This window comes from Anomaloglossus baeobatrachus, chromosome 2 (genome assembly GCF_048569485.1).
Source record: "Anomaloglossus baeobatrachus isolate aAnoBae1 chromosome 2, aAnoBae1.hap1, whole genome shotgun sequence".
Lineage (NCBI taxonomy): Eukaryota > Metazoa > Chordata > Amphibia > Anura > Aromobatidae > Anomaloglossus > Anomaloglossus baeobatrachus.
In genome coordinates, this window is record NC_134354.1 from 170,678,127 (window position 1) to 170,694,675 (window position 16,549).

Here is a 16,549-nt window from a genome sequence, read left to right on the forward strand (position 1 = left end):
TACGCGGAAGGCGATGGTCTCAGAGTGTAGCAACCCCACTTGCATAGTACAGTTCTCCGTGATGTACCGGATGGGTTCGGATAGCGGTTTTCCATCCACGGAAGAAAGACTGATGGGGGTAGCAAGACATCGGACGGGAATCTGGTGTAGGTCCACCACGGCTTGTTGGATAAAGTTCCCGGCAGAGCCTGAATCCAGGAACGCATGCTCTGACAACCGGATGGAACCACAGTACAGGGATACAGGTACATAGAGAAAAGGAGAGGACTTGGCATGACCTAGGGTGGCCTCTCCGATGGACCCTAGGATCTGTAGTTTCCCGGATTTACTGGACAGTCCTGAATCAGATGTTTGGCACTTCCGCAGTAGAAGCACTCTCCTGCCATTCTCCGATTCCTCTGTCGCAGTCTGGACTCACTGACGCGATCGACCTCCATGGGCTCGTGCGGAGCAGTAGGCCGGGTGGAGGGAGGTGACATCGGCCTTTGGAAGGTGGGTGCAAGGTGCGGGGTTCTTCTCGCCCGGGTGACTTCTCTGGCACGCTCTTGGAAACGGAGATCAATATGGGTAGCCAGAGAGATCAGCTCTTCCAGGGTGGTAGGTACATCCCGGCTGGCCAGTTCATCCTTGATTTTACCGGATACCCTTCCCAGAAGGCAGCTACCAAGGTGTCATTGTTCCACTTGAGTTCGGAGGACAGAGTGCGGAATTCGATTGCATACTGTCCCACGGCGAGATTCCCCTGGTGGATTCTCATGAGCGAAGAGGCAGTAGACGAGAGACGGCCTGGCTCATCGAACACCATACGGAAGGTGGTCAGAAAGACGGACAGGACTTGAACGGTCGGGTCATTCCTCTCCCAGAGCGGATTCATCCAAGCCAGAGCCTGACCAGTCAGATGAGACATGATAAATGCGATTTTCGAGCGATCAGTTGCTCGCTGCAGCGGCGACAGCTCAAAGTGCAGGGAGCACTGATTTAAAAAACCACGACACAAACGGAGATCCCCTCCATACATGGGTGGGGAGGCCAGGCGGGAAGGAGACATGCATGTCGATAATCCCGCAGAGTCGGAGGTTGTTGAGGAGGCCGGATTCTGCAGGGTGTATAGACGGGAATCCACGGACGCCATATATTCGGCCATGCATCTCTGGGCCTCATGCTGGCGGGACAGTTCCTTCTGTAGATCACTTAACTGGGGGCGGTCGGAGGATCCGGAGGCTTGCATGGATGCCAGACGGGATTCCACAGACTTTATGTGAGCCACTAATCTTGCTTGGGTCTCGCGCTGGTGGGAGAGCTCCTGTTGCAGGTCAGTCAGCGGGTTAACCTTGATCCCGGCGGAGTCCATGGCCCAAGCAAACTGTTACACTCACCGAGGAGCGGCGAGCGTCCGGAGGTGGACCCACTGGACCGTGCACCAGACTCCCCTGAGAAGGCGACCAGCAGCGAACCCCTATACAGGGACTGTGCGGTGCCTCCCCAGAAGGCCTAAATGCACGGCAGGCAGGAACAGGTAGTAGGAGTCTCTGTAGGGCCAGGTGTAGCAAGGTTGTGACGTCCACAGCCGGCAGGACACGGAAACTGCACCGGAGATGTTCACAGCAGGTGACGTCCGCCGCAGGTATGGCACAGATAATGTCCACGGCAGGTAGGGCACGGTGACGTTCACTGTCGGTATGAGTGGTGACGTCCACAGCAGGTACGGCACAGATAATGTCCACGGTAGGTAGGGCACGGTGACATCCACTGTCAGTATGAGCGGTGACATCCCCAGCCGGAATGGTATGGATGGCACTACGGTGAGACAAGGGATTAGAACCAGGTATCGATGCACAGAAAAGCAGATAAAAGCACAAGGAGTGTGGACACTGGCAAGGCTCTAATGGAAGCGTTGCTCGGGCGCCTGCTGCTGGGGAGGTGAACCTAAATACCCATTAGGTAACAGGTGACCTCTGAGGTCACTTCCAGAAAATGGGGCATATCGCTTTAAGAAAGGGAGCGTGGCCTCGCGCGCAGCCTAGAGTCACTTACTGCAGCTCTGTGTAAGGAAGGGAGACAGGAAGAGGCTGCAGCGTGCCTGGGGGCAGGAGCCGCGCCTGCAGAGCCATGGGACCGGTAAGAGGAAGGCCGTCACTGCCTGGGGCTATGACTGGGAGTGCTAGTGGGAGCCATGCTGGGACTGGGCACATGTGAGGGAGCGCGCCCACCCCGGGGTCTGGTGGAACCAGGCGCTACACAGGGTCTCAAAATTTAATCTTTCCCCATTATTCAGGAGAAGGACTCTTAGGGGTACTTTGCACACTACGATATCGCAGGTGCGATGTTGGTGGGGTTAAATCGAAAGTGACGCACATCCGGCGTCGCTGTCGACATCGCAATATGTGAATCCTTTTACATACGATTAACGAGCGCAAAAGCGTTGTTATCGTATGATCGGTGTATGGTCCGACATTTCCATAATTTCGCAGCAGCGACAGTACGATGTTGTTCCTCGTTCCAGCAGGCAGCACACATCACTGTGTGTGAAGCCGTAGGAGTGAAGAACATCACCTTACCTGCGTCCCGGCTGCAATGCGGAAGGAAGAAGGTGGGCGGGATGTTTATGTCCCGTTCATCTCCACTCCTCCGCTCCTATTGGCCGCCTGCTGTGTGATGTCGCTGTGACGCCGCACGACTCGCCCCCTTAGGAAGGAGGCAGTTTGCCGGCCAGAGCGATGTCGCAGGGCAGGTAGGTGCATGTGAAGCTGCCGTAGCTCATGAACTCCACTTAAGCCCTCTTAGAAAATGAAACAAAGTAAGGATCTAGCTATTAGTGAATATTACAAATAATGCATAGTAGATGGGGATCAGTCAAAGTCTCACTCCAGCATTTTTTTCCACTGCCAGAGTGATGCTTTTAATCTAAGATTTCTGCCCTCGTCAACTTCACATATTATCTTCATTGCTGTGATTCCCCTGCATCATTTTGTGACTGAAACTTCTGACTGGCTAGAGGTCAGAAGTTACAACAGGAGCATCATCCTACCCAGCCATAATTCACCATAGGTCAATGGCGCCCTATATACAAGCCATTTGTGTGCTATTTTAATACCAATCAATCACCCCCTCCATTGACTGGCAGTGAATGAGAGGTTGCTCTATCAGTGTTTTGCACCTGTTGCCTCCATCTTTATTAAGGGGTTTGGCTACATCCTGTTAGTGCATTTGAATCTGTGGCCTGGGCAGATGAACACTGTCCTTTTGTTGCTGTGAGTTTTCATGTAATTTTTTGGGGGGGAAAATTGAGTTCCTCTTTTTGTTATTCAGCTTTTATATTAGTATAGGGACCCACACGACATGAAGACCCCTGATGTTGGGTTTTGGGTATTCTGGCCAAAATAATCACTAATATCTCATATATTTATTATATAAGGCTCAAAAAAATATAGGGAACGCTTAAACAAGGATTTTGTATTTTGGTGTTCCCTTTATTTTTTTGAGCTGTATATATATTTTTGCACTTATGTCTTTATACAGGATGCAACCAGGCCCATTAATATAGGCCTTGTAAACTAGGGTTTCTGTTCCTGTGTGGTGCACTAATATAGTGCTGGGCAGCCCGCCTAATCTAATATGGGCATCATCAAAAGGCTGTAATCCAGACCCTGTGCACCTACATGTGTAAATGGCGCCCTATACAAGCCATTTGTGTGCAATTTTAATACCAAGCAATCACCACTTTCTTGGACTGGCAGTGTTTGAGTGGTTATTCCATCAGTGTTTTGCACCTGTTGCCTCCAAGTTACAGCAGGAGTTTTCATTGCAAGTCTATCAGAGCCATAATGAGGCTCTCATAGACTTGTACCAAATAGTGACTTCTGGCGCGCTCCATGTACTAATAAAGAAGCTGGTAGGTCACAAAGTGCCGGAAATTGACATAGAAGGTGAAAACGGGCAAGAGTGCGTATTAGACAGGGGTCAGTGGTCTTAGATTAGCAGTACCACTCCAGTGGTAAAAAAAATAAAAAATGCTGCAGTGGTGTTCTAATAGATTTTGCATTGGAGCACACATTTTGAGTGAAAGGGTATTTCTATATCTATTGTCTGTAGAAAATATGATATACAGTAGTTCTCTTTTGTATAATGAAAATAAACCGTTATTAGTCATCACAAAACAAGGATCCAAATTCTATTTAAGGAGGAAAAACATTGATTTAATACAACATACGACATCAAGCTAAATTTGTTTTAAAGATCCTTTTGTTTGTTTTACAGAACAAACAGGAAAATAGTCATTTAAAGCTGTGACCGTGCTGAATGGGCTGGAGAGCCATCGTACATTATTATTCTTTATCAGGACGCACTCATGGATGTTAAGCTTCCTGCATGCCGAACTGTTGTTTGCTCAAGTACTGAATAAATGAAACCTGTTTGTCTTATTTATGTGGATTATGATAGATTATCAACTTTCTTTTATCTTCATAATTCTATTTTATTTTCTCACTGTTTGACATTTGTGTAAAAAGATGTAAAAATGAAAGCACCTGCAGCAAAGATTATCAATTTAAAAGAACAATTCAATCTGATTTAATATTTTGTAACTGCCGGCGAGAAAAACAGTTTTGTTTCTCCTTTATTTTTACTCAGTTTGCTGTGTCAGTAGGAAATTAATATTCAGCTGGATTAGTATTGTGCACATTTCATATTCTTTCACATACTAAGTGAATATGCAAAAGAGTTCACAAATGAACTATTCAAATAGAAGTATATTTCAAAAAGATGGATTTTTAAAGATGCGATAAAGAAAAAGAAAACAGTTGATCCTATTAAATAAACCATGATTGTAACAGATTTGTTGTATTCAATATACACCACAAGTACAACGAAGCAAGAACATTATGATTGAGTATATACATAGATGTGAGAAAGTTTTATAAATCTACTAAAAATACTAGCAATACTTTTGAAAGTAAGACATGTGCATGGTAATCAAGGCTAAACCAAATGTTTATCTTAAAGCAAATCTTGCTCATAACTAGGGATGAGAGAACCCGTGGAAGATTGGGTTTTGCAGAGTTCAGTCGGACTTTAGTTAAAAGTTTGGTTCAGGACCTGGACTTGACCATAAACCCTATATAAGTCAATGGGGACCCAAACTTTGGTGCTGTAAAATGACTGTAAAATGGCGTAGTAAGGGCTAAGAGGCTGCAAAAGGAAGCAAAATTGGGGTAAGAGCAGGAAAATTGCCCTGGAAACAAATGTGGATAGAGAATAAATTAAAAAAGTGATGTGGGATTACTCCAGTTTTTGATCACCAGCACAGGTAAAGCTGACCACTATGGCCTGCAGCTCTCTGACTCTCAGCGGTCTACTTTACTTTGGCTGGTTATCAAAAATAGAGGGGATTCACACTTTGTTCAATTATTTATTTAAATAATTAAAAAAACGGAGTGGGGTCCCTTTGAGTTTTGATAACCAGCCAAGGTAATGCAGAAAGCTGGGGGTTAGTATTATCAGGATGGAAAGAACCATGGTTATTTGGCAGTTCTTAGACTAAAAATAGCAGCCTGCAGCCGCCGCAGAAGTGAAACATCCATTAGGTGCTCCAATTCTAACTCTTTGCCCTGCTCTTCTCAATTGCCCTGGTGTGGTAGCAATTGGGGTAATATTTTGGGGGTTGATGTCAACTGAGAATTTACTGCTAGTATCAAGCCATAGATAAGCATCTATTAGATACCACCATTGCTAAACTGTTAAAAATCACAGACACACAGTGTTGTTCATGCAGAGTCACAATGACTGAATTAATTATGTTATTCAAGGAGTAGGGCTTATCATTGTACCTTTCACAAATTGACTAAACACTAGAGTTGAGCGCGGTGCGCGGTTCGTGGTTCTCCAGTTCGCGGCTCGAGTGATTTTGGGGGCTGTTCTAGATCGAACTAGAACTCGAGCTTTTTTGCAAAAGCTTGATAGTTCTAGATACGTTCGAGAACGGTTCTAGCAGCAAAAAGCAGGGCTTTTTACAGCTACAGTGTGCAGGAGCCATCGCTGGCAGCCTGCCAGAAGCTGGTAACCAAGATAAACATCGGGTATCCAACCAAAGCGCTTTGGTTAGTAACCCGATGTTTATCCTAGTTACGTGCAGGAAACCCACACTTCCCTGCTCAGCTCGCTCCACCCCCTCCTCCCCGCGGCATGTACACACGTACACACACACACACACACACACACACACTATGCCCACATGGCCCCGCTCTTCTTACCTGCGGTGATGAAGTCCTACCATCCCGACCTCAGCGCTGTCACTGTCCTCCATGGCCGCCGCTTGTCACATCACCTTCTCTCGCTTCCGACCCGAGACTGACTAGCGGTGACGTCACGGGCCTCTCGCGATACTTGGCTATGAAGGCGGCGGTCATTGAACTCAGTGACAGGTGCTGTCGGCAGTGCAGGAGATCAGCGCAGGTAATGTACCTCGCTGACAGAAGTACTTGTCATGCCCTGCAGTGACCAGGGCTGACCTATTGATGTTAGCTCAGGTCACTGCACTGCTCTCCCAGCCAATGGGGAACATTCTGCTCTTCATTGACTGGGACAGTGTGGATCGTCATGGCAACCCCTTGGATTACACCAGACCTGGATTTGTTTTTCTTTCTAATAAATTGGTTAAAGAGGGAATGTATCGGGGAGTCTTTTTCAAATAAAAATGTGTTTGTCGTCTATTTTTTTTTATTACTGACTGGGTTGGTGATGTCGGGTATCTGATAGATGCCTGACCTCACCAACCCCAGGGCTTGATGCCAGGTGACATTACACATCTGGTATTAACCCCATATATTACCCCGTTTGCCACCGCACCAGGGCGCGGGATGAGCTGGGGCGAAGCACCAGGATTGGCGCATCTAATGGATGCGCCACTTCTGGGGCGGCTGCGGCCTGCTATTTTTAGGCTGGGGAGAGTCCAATAACCATGGACCTCCCTAGTCTGAGAATATCAGACCCCAGCTGTCTGCTTTACCTCGGCTGGTGATCCAATTTTGGGGGCACCCCTACGTGTTTTTTTTAATTATTTATTTAATTTAAAATAACAGCGTGGGGTGCCCTCAGTTTTGGATTACCAGCCAAGGTGAGGTTGCCAGCTGTGGTCTGCAGGCTGCAGCCGTCTGCTTTACCCTAGCTGGCTACAAAACTAGGGGGAACCCTACGTCATCTTTTTTTTTCATTTTTTTGGCTAAATACAAAGCTAAGCACCCCTTAGTGCCACATGAAAGGCACCAAAGGGTGCAAAATTACAAAATGCAGGAGAGTGGGACATTATGTGTCTTTCTGCCATTATAATGACAGAAAAGACTGATATGAAGTGCACAAGCACAGGAAAATCACCAGAGCGCTTTACGCTGTGAAAAGCAGTAGAAAATGGCACTGGAGGGAACATTTGACCGCCTCAAGTAGGATGAAGCTATGGATCCTGGGTAAATTTATGCATTTACCCTCCTTCAGTTTTTTGCAGTACACAAAAAAAACGGAAGGCACATGGATGACAAACAGATGACATACGGACCGTCTACGGAACGGAAACAGATGCCACACGGATGCACCCGTGAAAAAAAACGGACTGTTTTTTGCAGACCGCAAAAATGGATCGGTCGTGTTAATGTAGCCTTATTCTGATCTGCCATTTATAAACAGCAGGCAGAAATAAGTGAATAACGCCCCCCGGCGTCAGAAAATCTACGGGGTTTCAGGGCTAGCTGAGACCCTGGAGATCATGATTCAGGACGGTTTTTCCGGTCCCCGCTCACGTGATCACAGGTATACACCGTACACCGATGATCACGTTACAGTAAATGACAGCGCCGGTAAAAAATTATTTATCTTCCATCTGGCATGAACAAACACTTCTTCTCCACTTCTTCTCCACTTCTCCACTTCTTCTCCACTTCTCCACTTCTCCACTTTTTCTTTACTTTTTCTCCACTTTTTCTTTAATTTTTAAACGTTTTTTCTCCACTTTTTCTCCACTTTTTCTCCACCTTTTCTCCACTTTTTCTCCACTTTTTCTCCACTTTTTCTTTACTTTTTCTCCATTTTTTCTCCACTTTTTCTCCACTTTTTCTCCACTTTTTCTCCACTCTTTCTCCATTTTTTCTCCACTTTTTCTCCACTTTTTCTCCACTTTTTCTCCACTTTTTCTCCACTTTTTCTCCACTTTTTCTCCACCTTTTCTCCACTTTTTCTCCACTTTTTCTACATTTTTTTCTCCACTTTTTCTCCACTTTTTCTCCATATTTTCTCCATTTTTTTCTCCAATTTTTCTCCACTTTTTCTCCACTTTTTCTCCACTTTTTCTCTACTTTTTCTCCACTTTTTCTCCGTTCTTTTTCTATGGTCGGTCTACCCATTAGCTCTGCCATGCATAGTGTAGCTCTACACCTACTGCACATGTTACTTTATGATTGACATCTCTTTCGTACCAGAGGTGTCTAAGCCTACTTTGACCCCATATTTATCATTACTATATTGTCCTTGTACTGTATTATGACTTTTGTATCATGTGTTTCATTTCTTGCTGTGTTGCAATTATTTTGCGGCATCCCAATTGTACCTCTACATTGTTCGAGTTTATGTTATTGTTCTCTCACTCTTATGTGATACTGATTATTGTCATTTTTCATGATTACATGCAGATAAGTCCAATCTGACGAAGGCTCAGGCCGAAACGTCATTTGTAACTTGTTTTAGACAAAAACATATATGCTTATGAAAAAAATTTTTTTCTTAATACGGACCAATAAAGAGTGATTTTGCATTACTATCCGTTGTGACTTACTGACTTAGTCTGGGAGATTTAGAGTGCCGAGGTTACTCACTAATTTTATCTATTATTACCTCTGAGCACCTATATACCAGTGAGCAGAGCTTCCTCTACAGTAGTTCTCCTGACTAGGCATGCCCTTACCTCATGAGCAGGGCATTGCAGCTTTGGTAGCAACCATTACGACATGGACTCTGCTGCTGTGGACCCGGGGAGAGTGAGTGCAGATTCTTTGCACCCACACTCCTCACATGAAGGATCCGCACTCCTAGAAAATGGGGGATACGTTCCCTGAGTGTCTCCCCCCATATTCTAGATGGTCCAGAGTCGTCGTGGGACCCCTTTATTGTTTTTCTTACAATAAATTGGTGAAAGAGGAAATGTTTTGGGGACTGTTTTTTCAAATAAATTTCTTTTGTCGATTTTTTTTTTTTTGTTAGTACTGACAGTTTATGATGTTGGGTATCTAGTGGATGCGCCACGTCTGGGGTGCCTGCGGCCTGCTATTTTTAGGCTGTGAAGGCCCAATAACTATGGACCTTCCCACTTTGAGAATACCAGACCACAGCTTTCCGCTTTACCTTGGCTGGTGATCCAATTTGGGGATCTTTTATTGTGTAATTATTAATATTTATAAAATAATTATAAAAAAGAGCCTGAGGGGACCTCCACATTGGATCCCCAACCACGGTAAAGCTGCCAGCTGTGGTTTTCAGGCTACAGCCGTCTGCTTTACCCTAGCTGGCTATCAAAAATGGGGGGACCCAACGTAATTTTTTTTTTTAACTATTTTTTAAATAGAAAAAATTAATAGGCTTCCCTGTATTTTGATTGCCAACCAAGGTAACGGCAGGCAGATGGGGGTGGCATTCCATAGCTGTCTGCTTTATCTGAGCTGAGAATCAAAAATACCGCGGAGCGCTACGTCATTTTTTTAAAGATTTATTTTTACAGCACTGTGATGTCCGGCAATCAAAATACAGGGAAGCCCATTTTGTTTTTAGTTATTTAAATAAATAATTAAAAAAAATATATATGGGCTCCCGCTGCATTTTTTGTATTGCTAGCTAAGGGTAATCCAAGCAGCTACTGGCTGCTAACCCCCACTGCTTGGTGTTACCTTCACTGGCAATGGAAAATCCAGGGAAGCATTTTTTATTTTTTTTGCCAAAAAACTACAAAAAAAGAACGTGAGCTTCGCCATATTTTTGTATGCTAGCCAGGTATAGCAGGCAGGTGCTGGAAGAGTTGGATACAGCGCCAGAAGATGGCGCTTCTATGAAAATACCATTTTCTGAGGCGGCTGCAGACTGAAATTCGCAGCAGTGGGGCCCAGAAAGGTCAGGCCAACCTGTGCTGCGGATTCCAATCCCCAGCTGCCTAGTTGTACCTGGCTGGACACAAAAATGGGGCGAAGCCTACGTCATTTGTTTTCTAAATATTTCATGAAATTCATGAATAATAAAAAAAGGGCTTCCCTTTATTTTTGGTTCCCAGCCGGGTACAAATAGGCAACTGGGGATTGGGGGCAGCCGTACCTGCCTGCTGTACCTGGCTAGCATTCAAAAATATGGCGAAGCCCACATAATTTTTTCAGGGGGCAAAAAACTTCTGCATACAGTCCTGGATGGAGTATGCTGAGCCTTGTAGTTCTGCAGCTGCTGTCTGTCTGTATGGAGAAGAGCAGATAGCAGCTGCAGAACTACAAGGCTCAGCATACTCCATCCAGGACTGTATGCAGACGTTTTTTGCCCACCAAAAAAATGACGTGGGCTTCGCCATATTTTTGTATGCTAGCCAGGTACAGCAGGCAGCCACGGGCTGCCTCCAACCCCCAGTTGCCTAATTGTACCCGGCTGGGAGCCAAAAATATAGGGAAGCCCGTTTTTTTTAATTATTTCACTTATTTCATGAAATAAATAAAAAACAAATGACGTGGGCTTCGCCCCATTTTTGTGTCCAGCCAGGTACAACTAGGCAGCTGGGGATTGGAATCCGCAACACAGGTTAGCCCGAGGTTTCTGGGCGCCTCTGCTGCGAATTGCAGTCCGCAGCCGTCCCAGAAAATGACGCTCTCATAGAAGCGCCATCATCTGGCGCTGTATCCAACTCTCCAACAGCCCTGGAGCCGGGTTGGCTTGTTGGGTAATCATGAGTTAATACTGGCTTTGTTTTACTAGCCAGTATTAAGCCAGAGATTCTTAATGTCAGGCACGTTTGACCCGGCCATTAAGAATCTCCAGTAAAGGGTTAAAAAAAGACACCACACAGAGAAAAAATACTTTAATAGAAATAAATACCCAGACACATTAGAGACTCCATCTTTATTACCCCCTGTCAGCCATCCACGATCCATGGTCTTCTGTCTTTCTCGTTCAACAAATGCAGCTCTGCTACATCACTGCTGCATGGGGGAAGACGCTGCTTCCCGTGGAGCATTCACTCCGTGAAAGCTGCACGAAAAGCAGCGTGCAGCCTTCACTCCGTGAGTGATCAGTGCTGCTAGCGGTAACAGCGGTAACGCTGACAGACGCGTTACCATAGCAACAGTGCTCCCGGAGCCGCGGTTAGCGGTGACGTCACCGCTAACTGTGTTGCTATGGCAACGGTGATCTCCGTTAATGACCGGCTGTGTCAGCCGGTCCCTAACAGAACGGGGAGTCGACCGTGTGCTAGAGCATGTCGCCGGTACACGGCGATACACAAATGTGCACCGTGTACCGGAGAGATGCACTCGCAGGTCCTACATGACGCGTCATAGTCATGTGACCAGTCTGTAGCCAATGAGATAATAGCCACATGACTGGTCACATGGCTATTTTGACGTCACGATAGGTCCTGCATCTCTGCTGGCAGTGCCGGTCACCGGGAGGATTCAGCGATCATCGGATGGAATAGCGTTAGGAGACAGAGTGCAGGAGGGATCGCGGGGACCGGTAAGTGTTATGGCAATGTTTATTAACTGTATGTGTACATTTATAATGCATTTTTATGTGTTTGTGATTGCCTCCCATCATAGCCTATTGGTTCGAGTTCGGTTTGTCGAACGTTCGACGAACCGAACTCGAACGGGACCTCGGCTCGACAAACCGACCTCGAGCCGAACCGCGACCGGTTCGCTCATCTCTACTAAACACAAATGCCCAAACTGTAAAACCACCACAAAGGACTTGTCCTGTGACAATTGGCTGATATATAGCGCTCTCCGTGACATCTTCAACTTTATTGGTGGCCATAATTTCTGCTCAGTGTGAATCGACATTCATCAGTAAAGAGCACTGAGGCATACTAGTCTCTCGTCCAGCGTATATGCTCCCTTGCCCATGGAAGATGATGATACTTATACCTGGTGATGTGGTCCAGTATTGTCATGAGTGTATCTCACTCGGGCGAAACCCCGAGTGAATCTGGTGTTAGAAGGTCGCAGCGCTTCACTGCTGGCAGGTCTACTGCTGTTATTTAATAACATCATCTTTGTGGTGCTGTAAGGATTAAGCACCCTTTCCTGCCTGGCTGCAGACTTTAGCTGTCACTCTCAGGTGTGGCTCTTTGAGTTCACTCATCTTCCCTATTAAGTCATATGGTCCACTTTGGAAGGAGCGAGCTCTGGAAGAAGTCTGTCATGTTGTGGGGAGCAGTGGTGTTTGCTGCACTGAAGCCACCTGGAGTGTCTTTTCCTTGCATGTCTATTTCCCCTGTTTGTATTTCTTCCCTTGTGTGTCTGTATTGTACTGGTGAGTCTAGTGAACTTGTTAGCCTACTCACTAGGCAGGGTGAGTTTAGGGCCAGTTGAGGGAATAAGATATGCTTCTCGTGACATGTTGAAAGAACCTGTATAGGGACACTAAGGAGCTTAGGAGACAGCTTGAGGTGAGTACAGGAGGTGCCCCCTCACCCCTCTCCCCAGTTGCACGGACCTCCATTGTATCGGACCCCTGTGTGCCCTGTGCATTATAACATCTTCTGGGGGTTTACCGGGTTCTAGGTAAACCCCATTAGTCACGTGCATGATAAGTATCCTTGCAGGTCGACTAGCACACAGACCACGCTGATGTAAATAGTTTTAAATGGTCTGTTGCGACATTTGACTGCATCTCACCTCCCTTAAATAAGGACTGTTTTAATACCAATTCTAATTGAATCCTGAAATGTACTCGATGATTAAACAGTTTGACATGTGCATTCAACATTTAGACAAGGTCACATTAAGTTCAATTGAAACAGTTAGAGTGCATTTTAGAATCATCCTGAAATTTTAGCGAATATCCCTAACTAGAGTTGAGCGCGGTTCGTGGTTCGTGGTTCTCCAGTTCTAGGCTCGAGTGATTTTGGGGCCTGTTCTAGATCGAACTAGAACTCGAGCTTTTTGCAAAAGCTCGGTAGTTCTAGAAACGTTCGAGAACGGTTCTAGCAGCAAAAAACCAGCTAAATCCTAGCTTGGTTTCTGCTGTAATAGTGTAAGTCACTCTGTGAATCACACTATTATGACATTTCAGTGTATAGTGTGCGTGAACAGCGCCTTCAGATCACTGCTGTTTCTATAATGGCGATCGCCATTTTTTTTTTTTTTTTTTCTTGTCTTCCTTCCCTAAGCGCGCGCGTCTTGTGGGGCGGGCCAGCATGTCAGCCAATCCCAGACACACACATAGCTAAGTGGACTTTGAGCCAGAGAAGCAACGGCATGTGTGATAGGATGTCCATGTCACATGTCCCTGCATTATAAAACCGGACATTTTCTTCCAGGACGCCATTATCTGCCTTCTGCGTCTTTGGTGTCAGACATCACTGTCGCAGCTCCGTCCTCCTGAGTCCTATCGCCGATACAGCTGTATGCGCTGCATACACAGCGTTAGACAGCTTAGGGAGAGCACTTTATAGCAGTCCTTTTAAGGGCTCAAACCGGCAGGGTCAGAGAGCCATAGGTGACAGGTCCTGAAAACAGCAACAGCGTCTGTGTAGCCAAGGTCAGGGATTTCCTCCCTGCATTTCCCTATTAGGAGGGATAGAAAGGCAGGCTTCCATTCCTCTACCCAGAGCCCCAAAATCCTGGCACTGTACCCTCGTGTCCTCTGCATACTCCAACTCATTATAACTAAGCCATTATACTAGCAAACACTCAGTGTACCTAGTGGCATCCTATCTGTGGCTATTGGACATTGCTATAGTCCCACTAGTGCAAAGACATTTGCAGAGCGCATCTGCCTGCATTGCACACTCCAACTCATAACTAAGCCATTATACTAGCAAACACTCAGTGTACCTAGTGGCATCCTATCTGTGGCTATTGGACTTTGCTATAGTCCCACTAGTGCAAAGACATTTGCAGAGCGCATCTGCCTGCATTGCACACTCCAACTCATAACTAAGCCATTATACTAGCAAACACTCAGTGTACCTAGTGGCATCCTATCTGTGGCTATTGGACTTTGCTATAGTCCCACTAGTGCAAAGACATTTGCAGAGCGCATCTGCCTGCGTTGCACACTCCAACTCATATAACTAAGCCATTATACTAGCAAACACTCAGTGTACCTAGTGGCATCCTATACAAGGCTATTGGACTTTGCTATAGTCCCACTAGTGCAAAGACATTTGCAGAGCGCATCTGCCTGCATTGCACACTCCAACTCATAACTAAGCCATTATACTAGCAAACACTCAGTGTACCTAGTGGCATCCTATACGTGGCTATTGGACTTTGCTATAGTCCCACTAGTGCAAAGACATTTGCAGAGCGCATCTGCCTGCATTGCACACTCCAACTCATAACTAAGCCATTATACTAGCAAACACTCAGTGTACCTAGTGGCATCCTATCTGTGGCTATTGGACTTTGCTATAGTCCCACTAGCGCAAAGACATTTGCAGAGCGCATCTGCCTGCGTTGCACACTCCAACTCATATAACTAAGCCATTATACTAGCAAACACTCAGTGTACCTAGTGGCATCCTATCTGTGGCTATTGGACTTTGCTATAGTCCCACTAGTGCAAAGACATTTGCTGAGCGCATCTCGCTGCATTGCACACTCCAACTCATAACTAAGCCATTATACTAGCAAACACTCAGTGTACCTAGTGGCATCCTATCTGTGGCTATTGGACTTTGCTATAGTCCCACTAGTGCAAAGACATTTGCAGAGCGCATCTGCCTGTGTTGCACACTCCAACTCATATAACTAAGCCATTATACTAGCAAACACTCAGTGTACCTAGTGGCATCCTATACGTGGCTATTGGACTTTGCTATAGTCCCACTAGTGCAAAGACATTTGCAGAGCGCATCTGCCTGCGTTGCACACTCCAACTCATAACTAAGCCATTATACTAGCAAACACTCAGTGTACCTAGTGGCATCCTATCTGTGGCTATTGGACTTTGCTATAGTCCCACTAGTGCAAAGACATTTGCAGAGCGCATCTGCCTGCATTGCACACTCCAACTCATAACTAAGCCATTATACTAGCAAACACTCAGTGTACCTAGTGGCATCCTATCTGTGGCTATTGGACTTTGCTATAGTCCCACTAGTGCAAAGACATTTGCAGAGCGCATCTGCCTGCGTTGCACACTCCAACTCATATAACTAAGCCATTATACTAGCAATTTTTGCTGCCAGTTTAAGGGCCGTAGTTGCATTGTCAGGGATATTTATTCTTTATTATTCTGCTGTTAATAAAGCTAGACCACCACTGCAATCTTCACCACCTTTCAATTTTTACTACCACATTTTCAGTCCACAATCTTGTCGCAATCAACATGAGTGGCAAAATGACAGATGCTGGTGGAAAGGGGAAGAGGCGTGGTGGAAAAGGCAAAAAATGTTTTGTCTGTGGGGAAGGTGGCAAAGCTCCATTATCATCTGCTGAAGATAGACCATCTACCAGCAAAAGTAAGATGTCTACTACTTACCGTGGACAATCCGATGTGCTCCCTTTTTTACGGACACGAACAACAGGAAGAAAGGTAGATGATGGGCAAAAAAGGAAAATGCTTGAATGGATCTCAAGTGGTCCAACTAGTGCCCTCTCAGCCACTTCAAGTACCGCATCCAAAAAACACCAGTCCTCTGAGTTGTCATCCCAATCACACTTGATTTCTCCCAGCTCTGAAGTCTCCATCAGCCCTGCACAGTATGGTGGAACTGAGATGGCTGAGTCTGCAGAGCTGTTCAGTCACACTATAGCCTGGGAATCAGAGGTCTGCTCCCAAGCTACAGTGAGTACAGAACAGGAAATGGTCTGCAGTGATGCCCAGAACCTTTGTGACTCTGATTCAGGCCGTGAGGACCAAGTTTCTGAGCATAATGTTGACCCTTTGTCACAAACTGTAACACCTGTGGTTATAGACAATGAGGAACATACTGATGAAGATGAGACGCAGATACCCGATTGGGATGAGAACTTAAATATTCGGTCAGGGCAAGAAGAGGCTCGGTCTGAGGAGGAGGGGAGTGCAAACACAACAATTGATGATGAAGTTCTAGATCCCACCTACTGTCAACCCCCAGTCAGGCACTCGAGGAGGTCAACAGAGGCGGTGGAGGAGGATGCAACCGACGACGAAGTTACCTTGCGCCTTCCTGGACAGAGTCGGAGCACTGGTAGCACGTCTACAACTGCATCCTCAGCCACCACTCTGCCTATGAGCATTATTCGGGGTGGATCAACAGGTCGCATGGCCTCTAAGCCTTGCCTAGCCTGGTCCTTTTTTGACATAGCAAAAGATCGCCCAAATTATGTGATCTGTA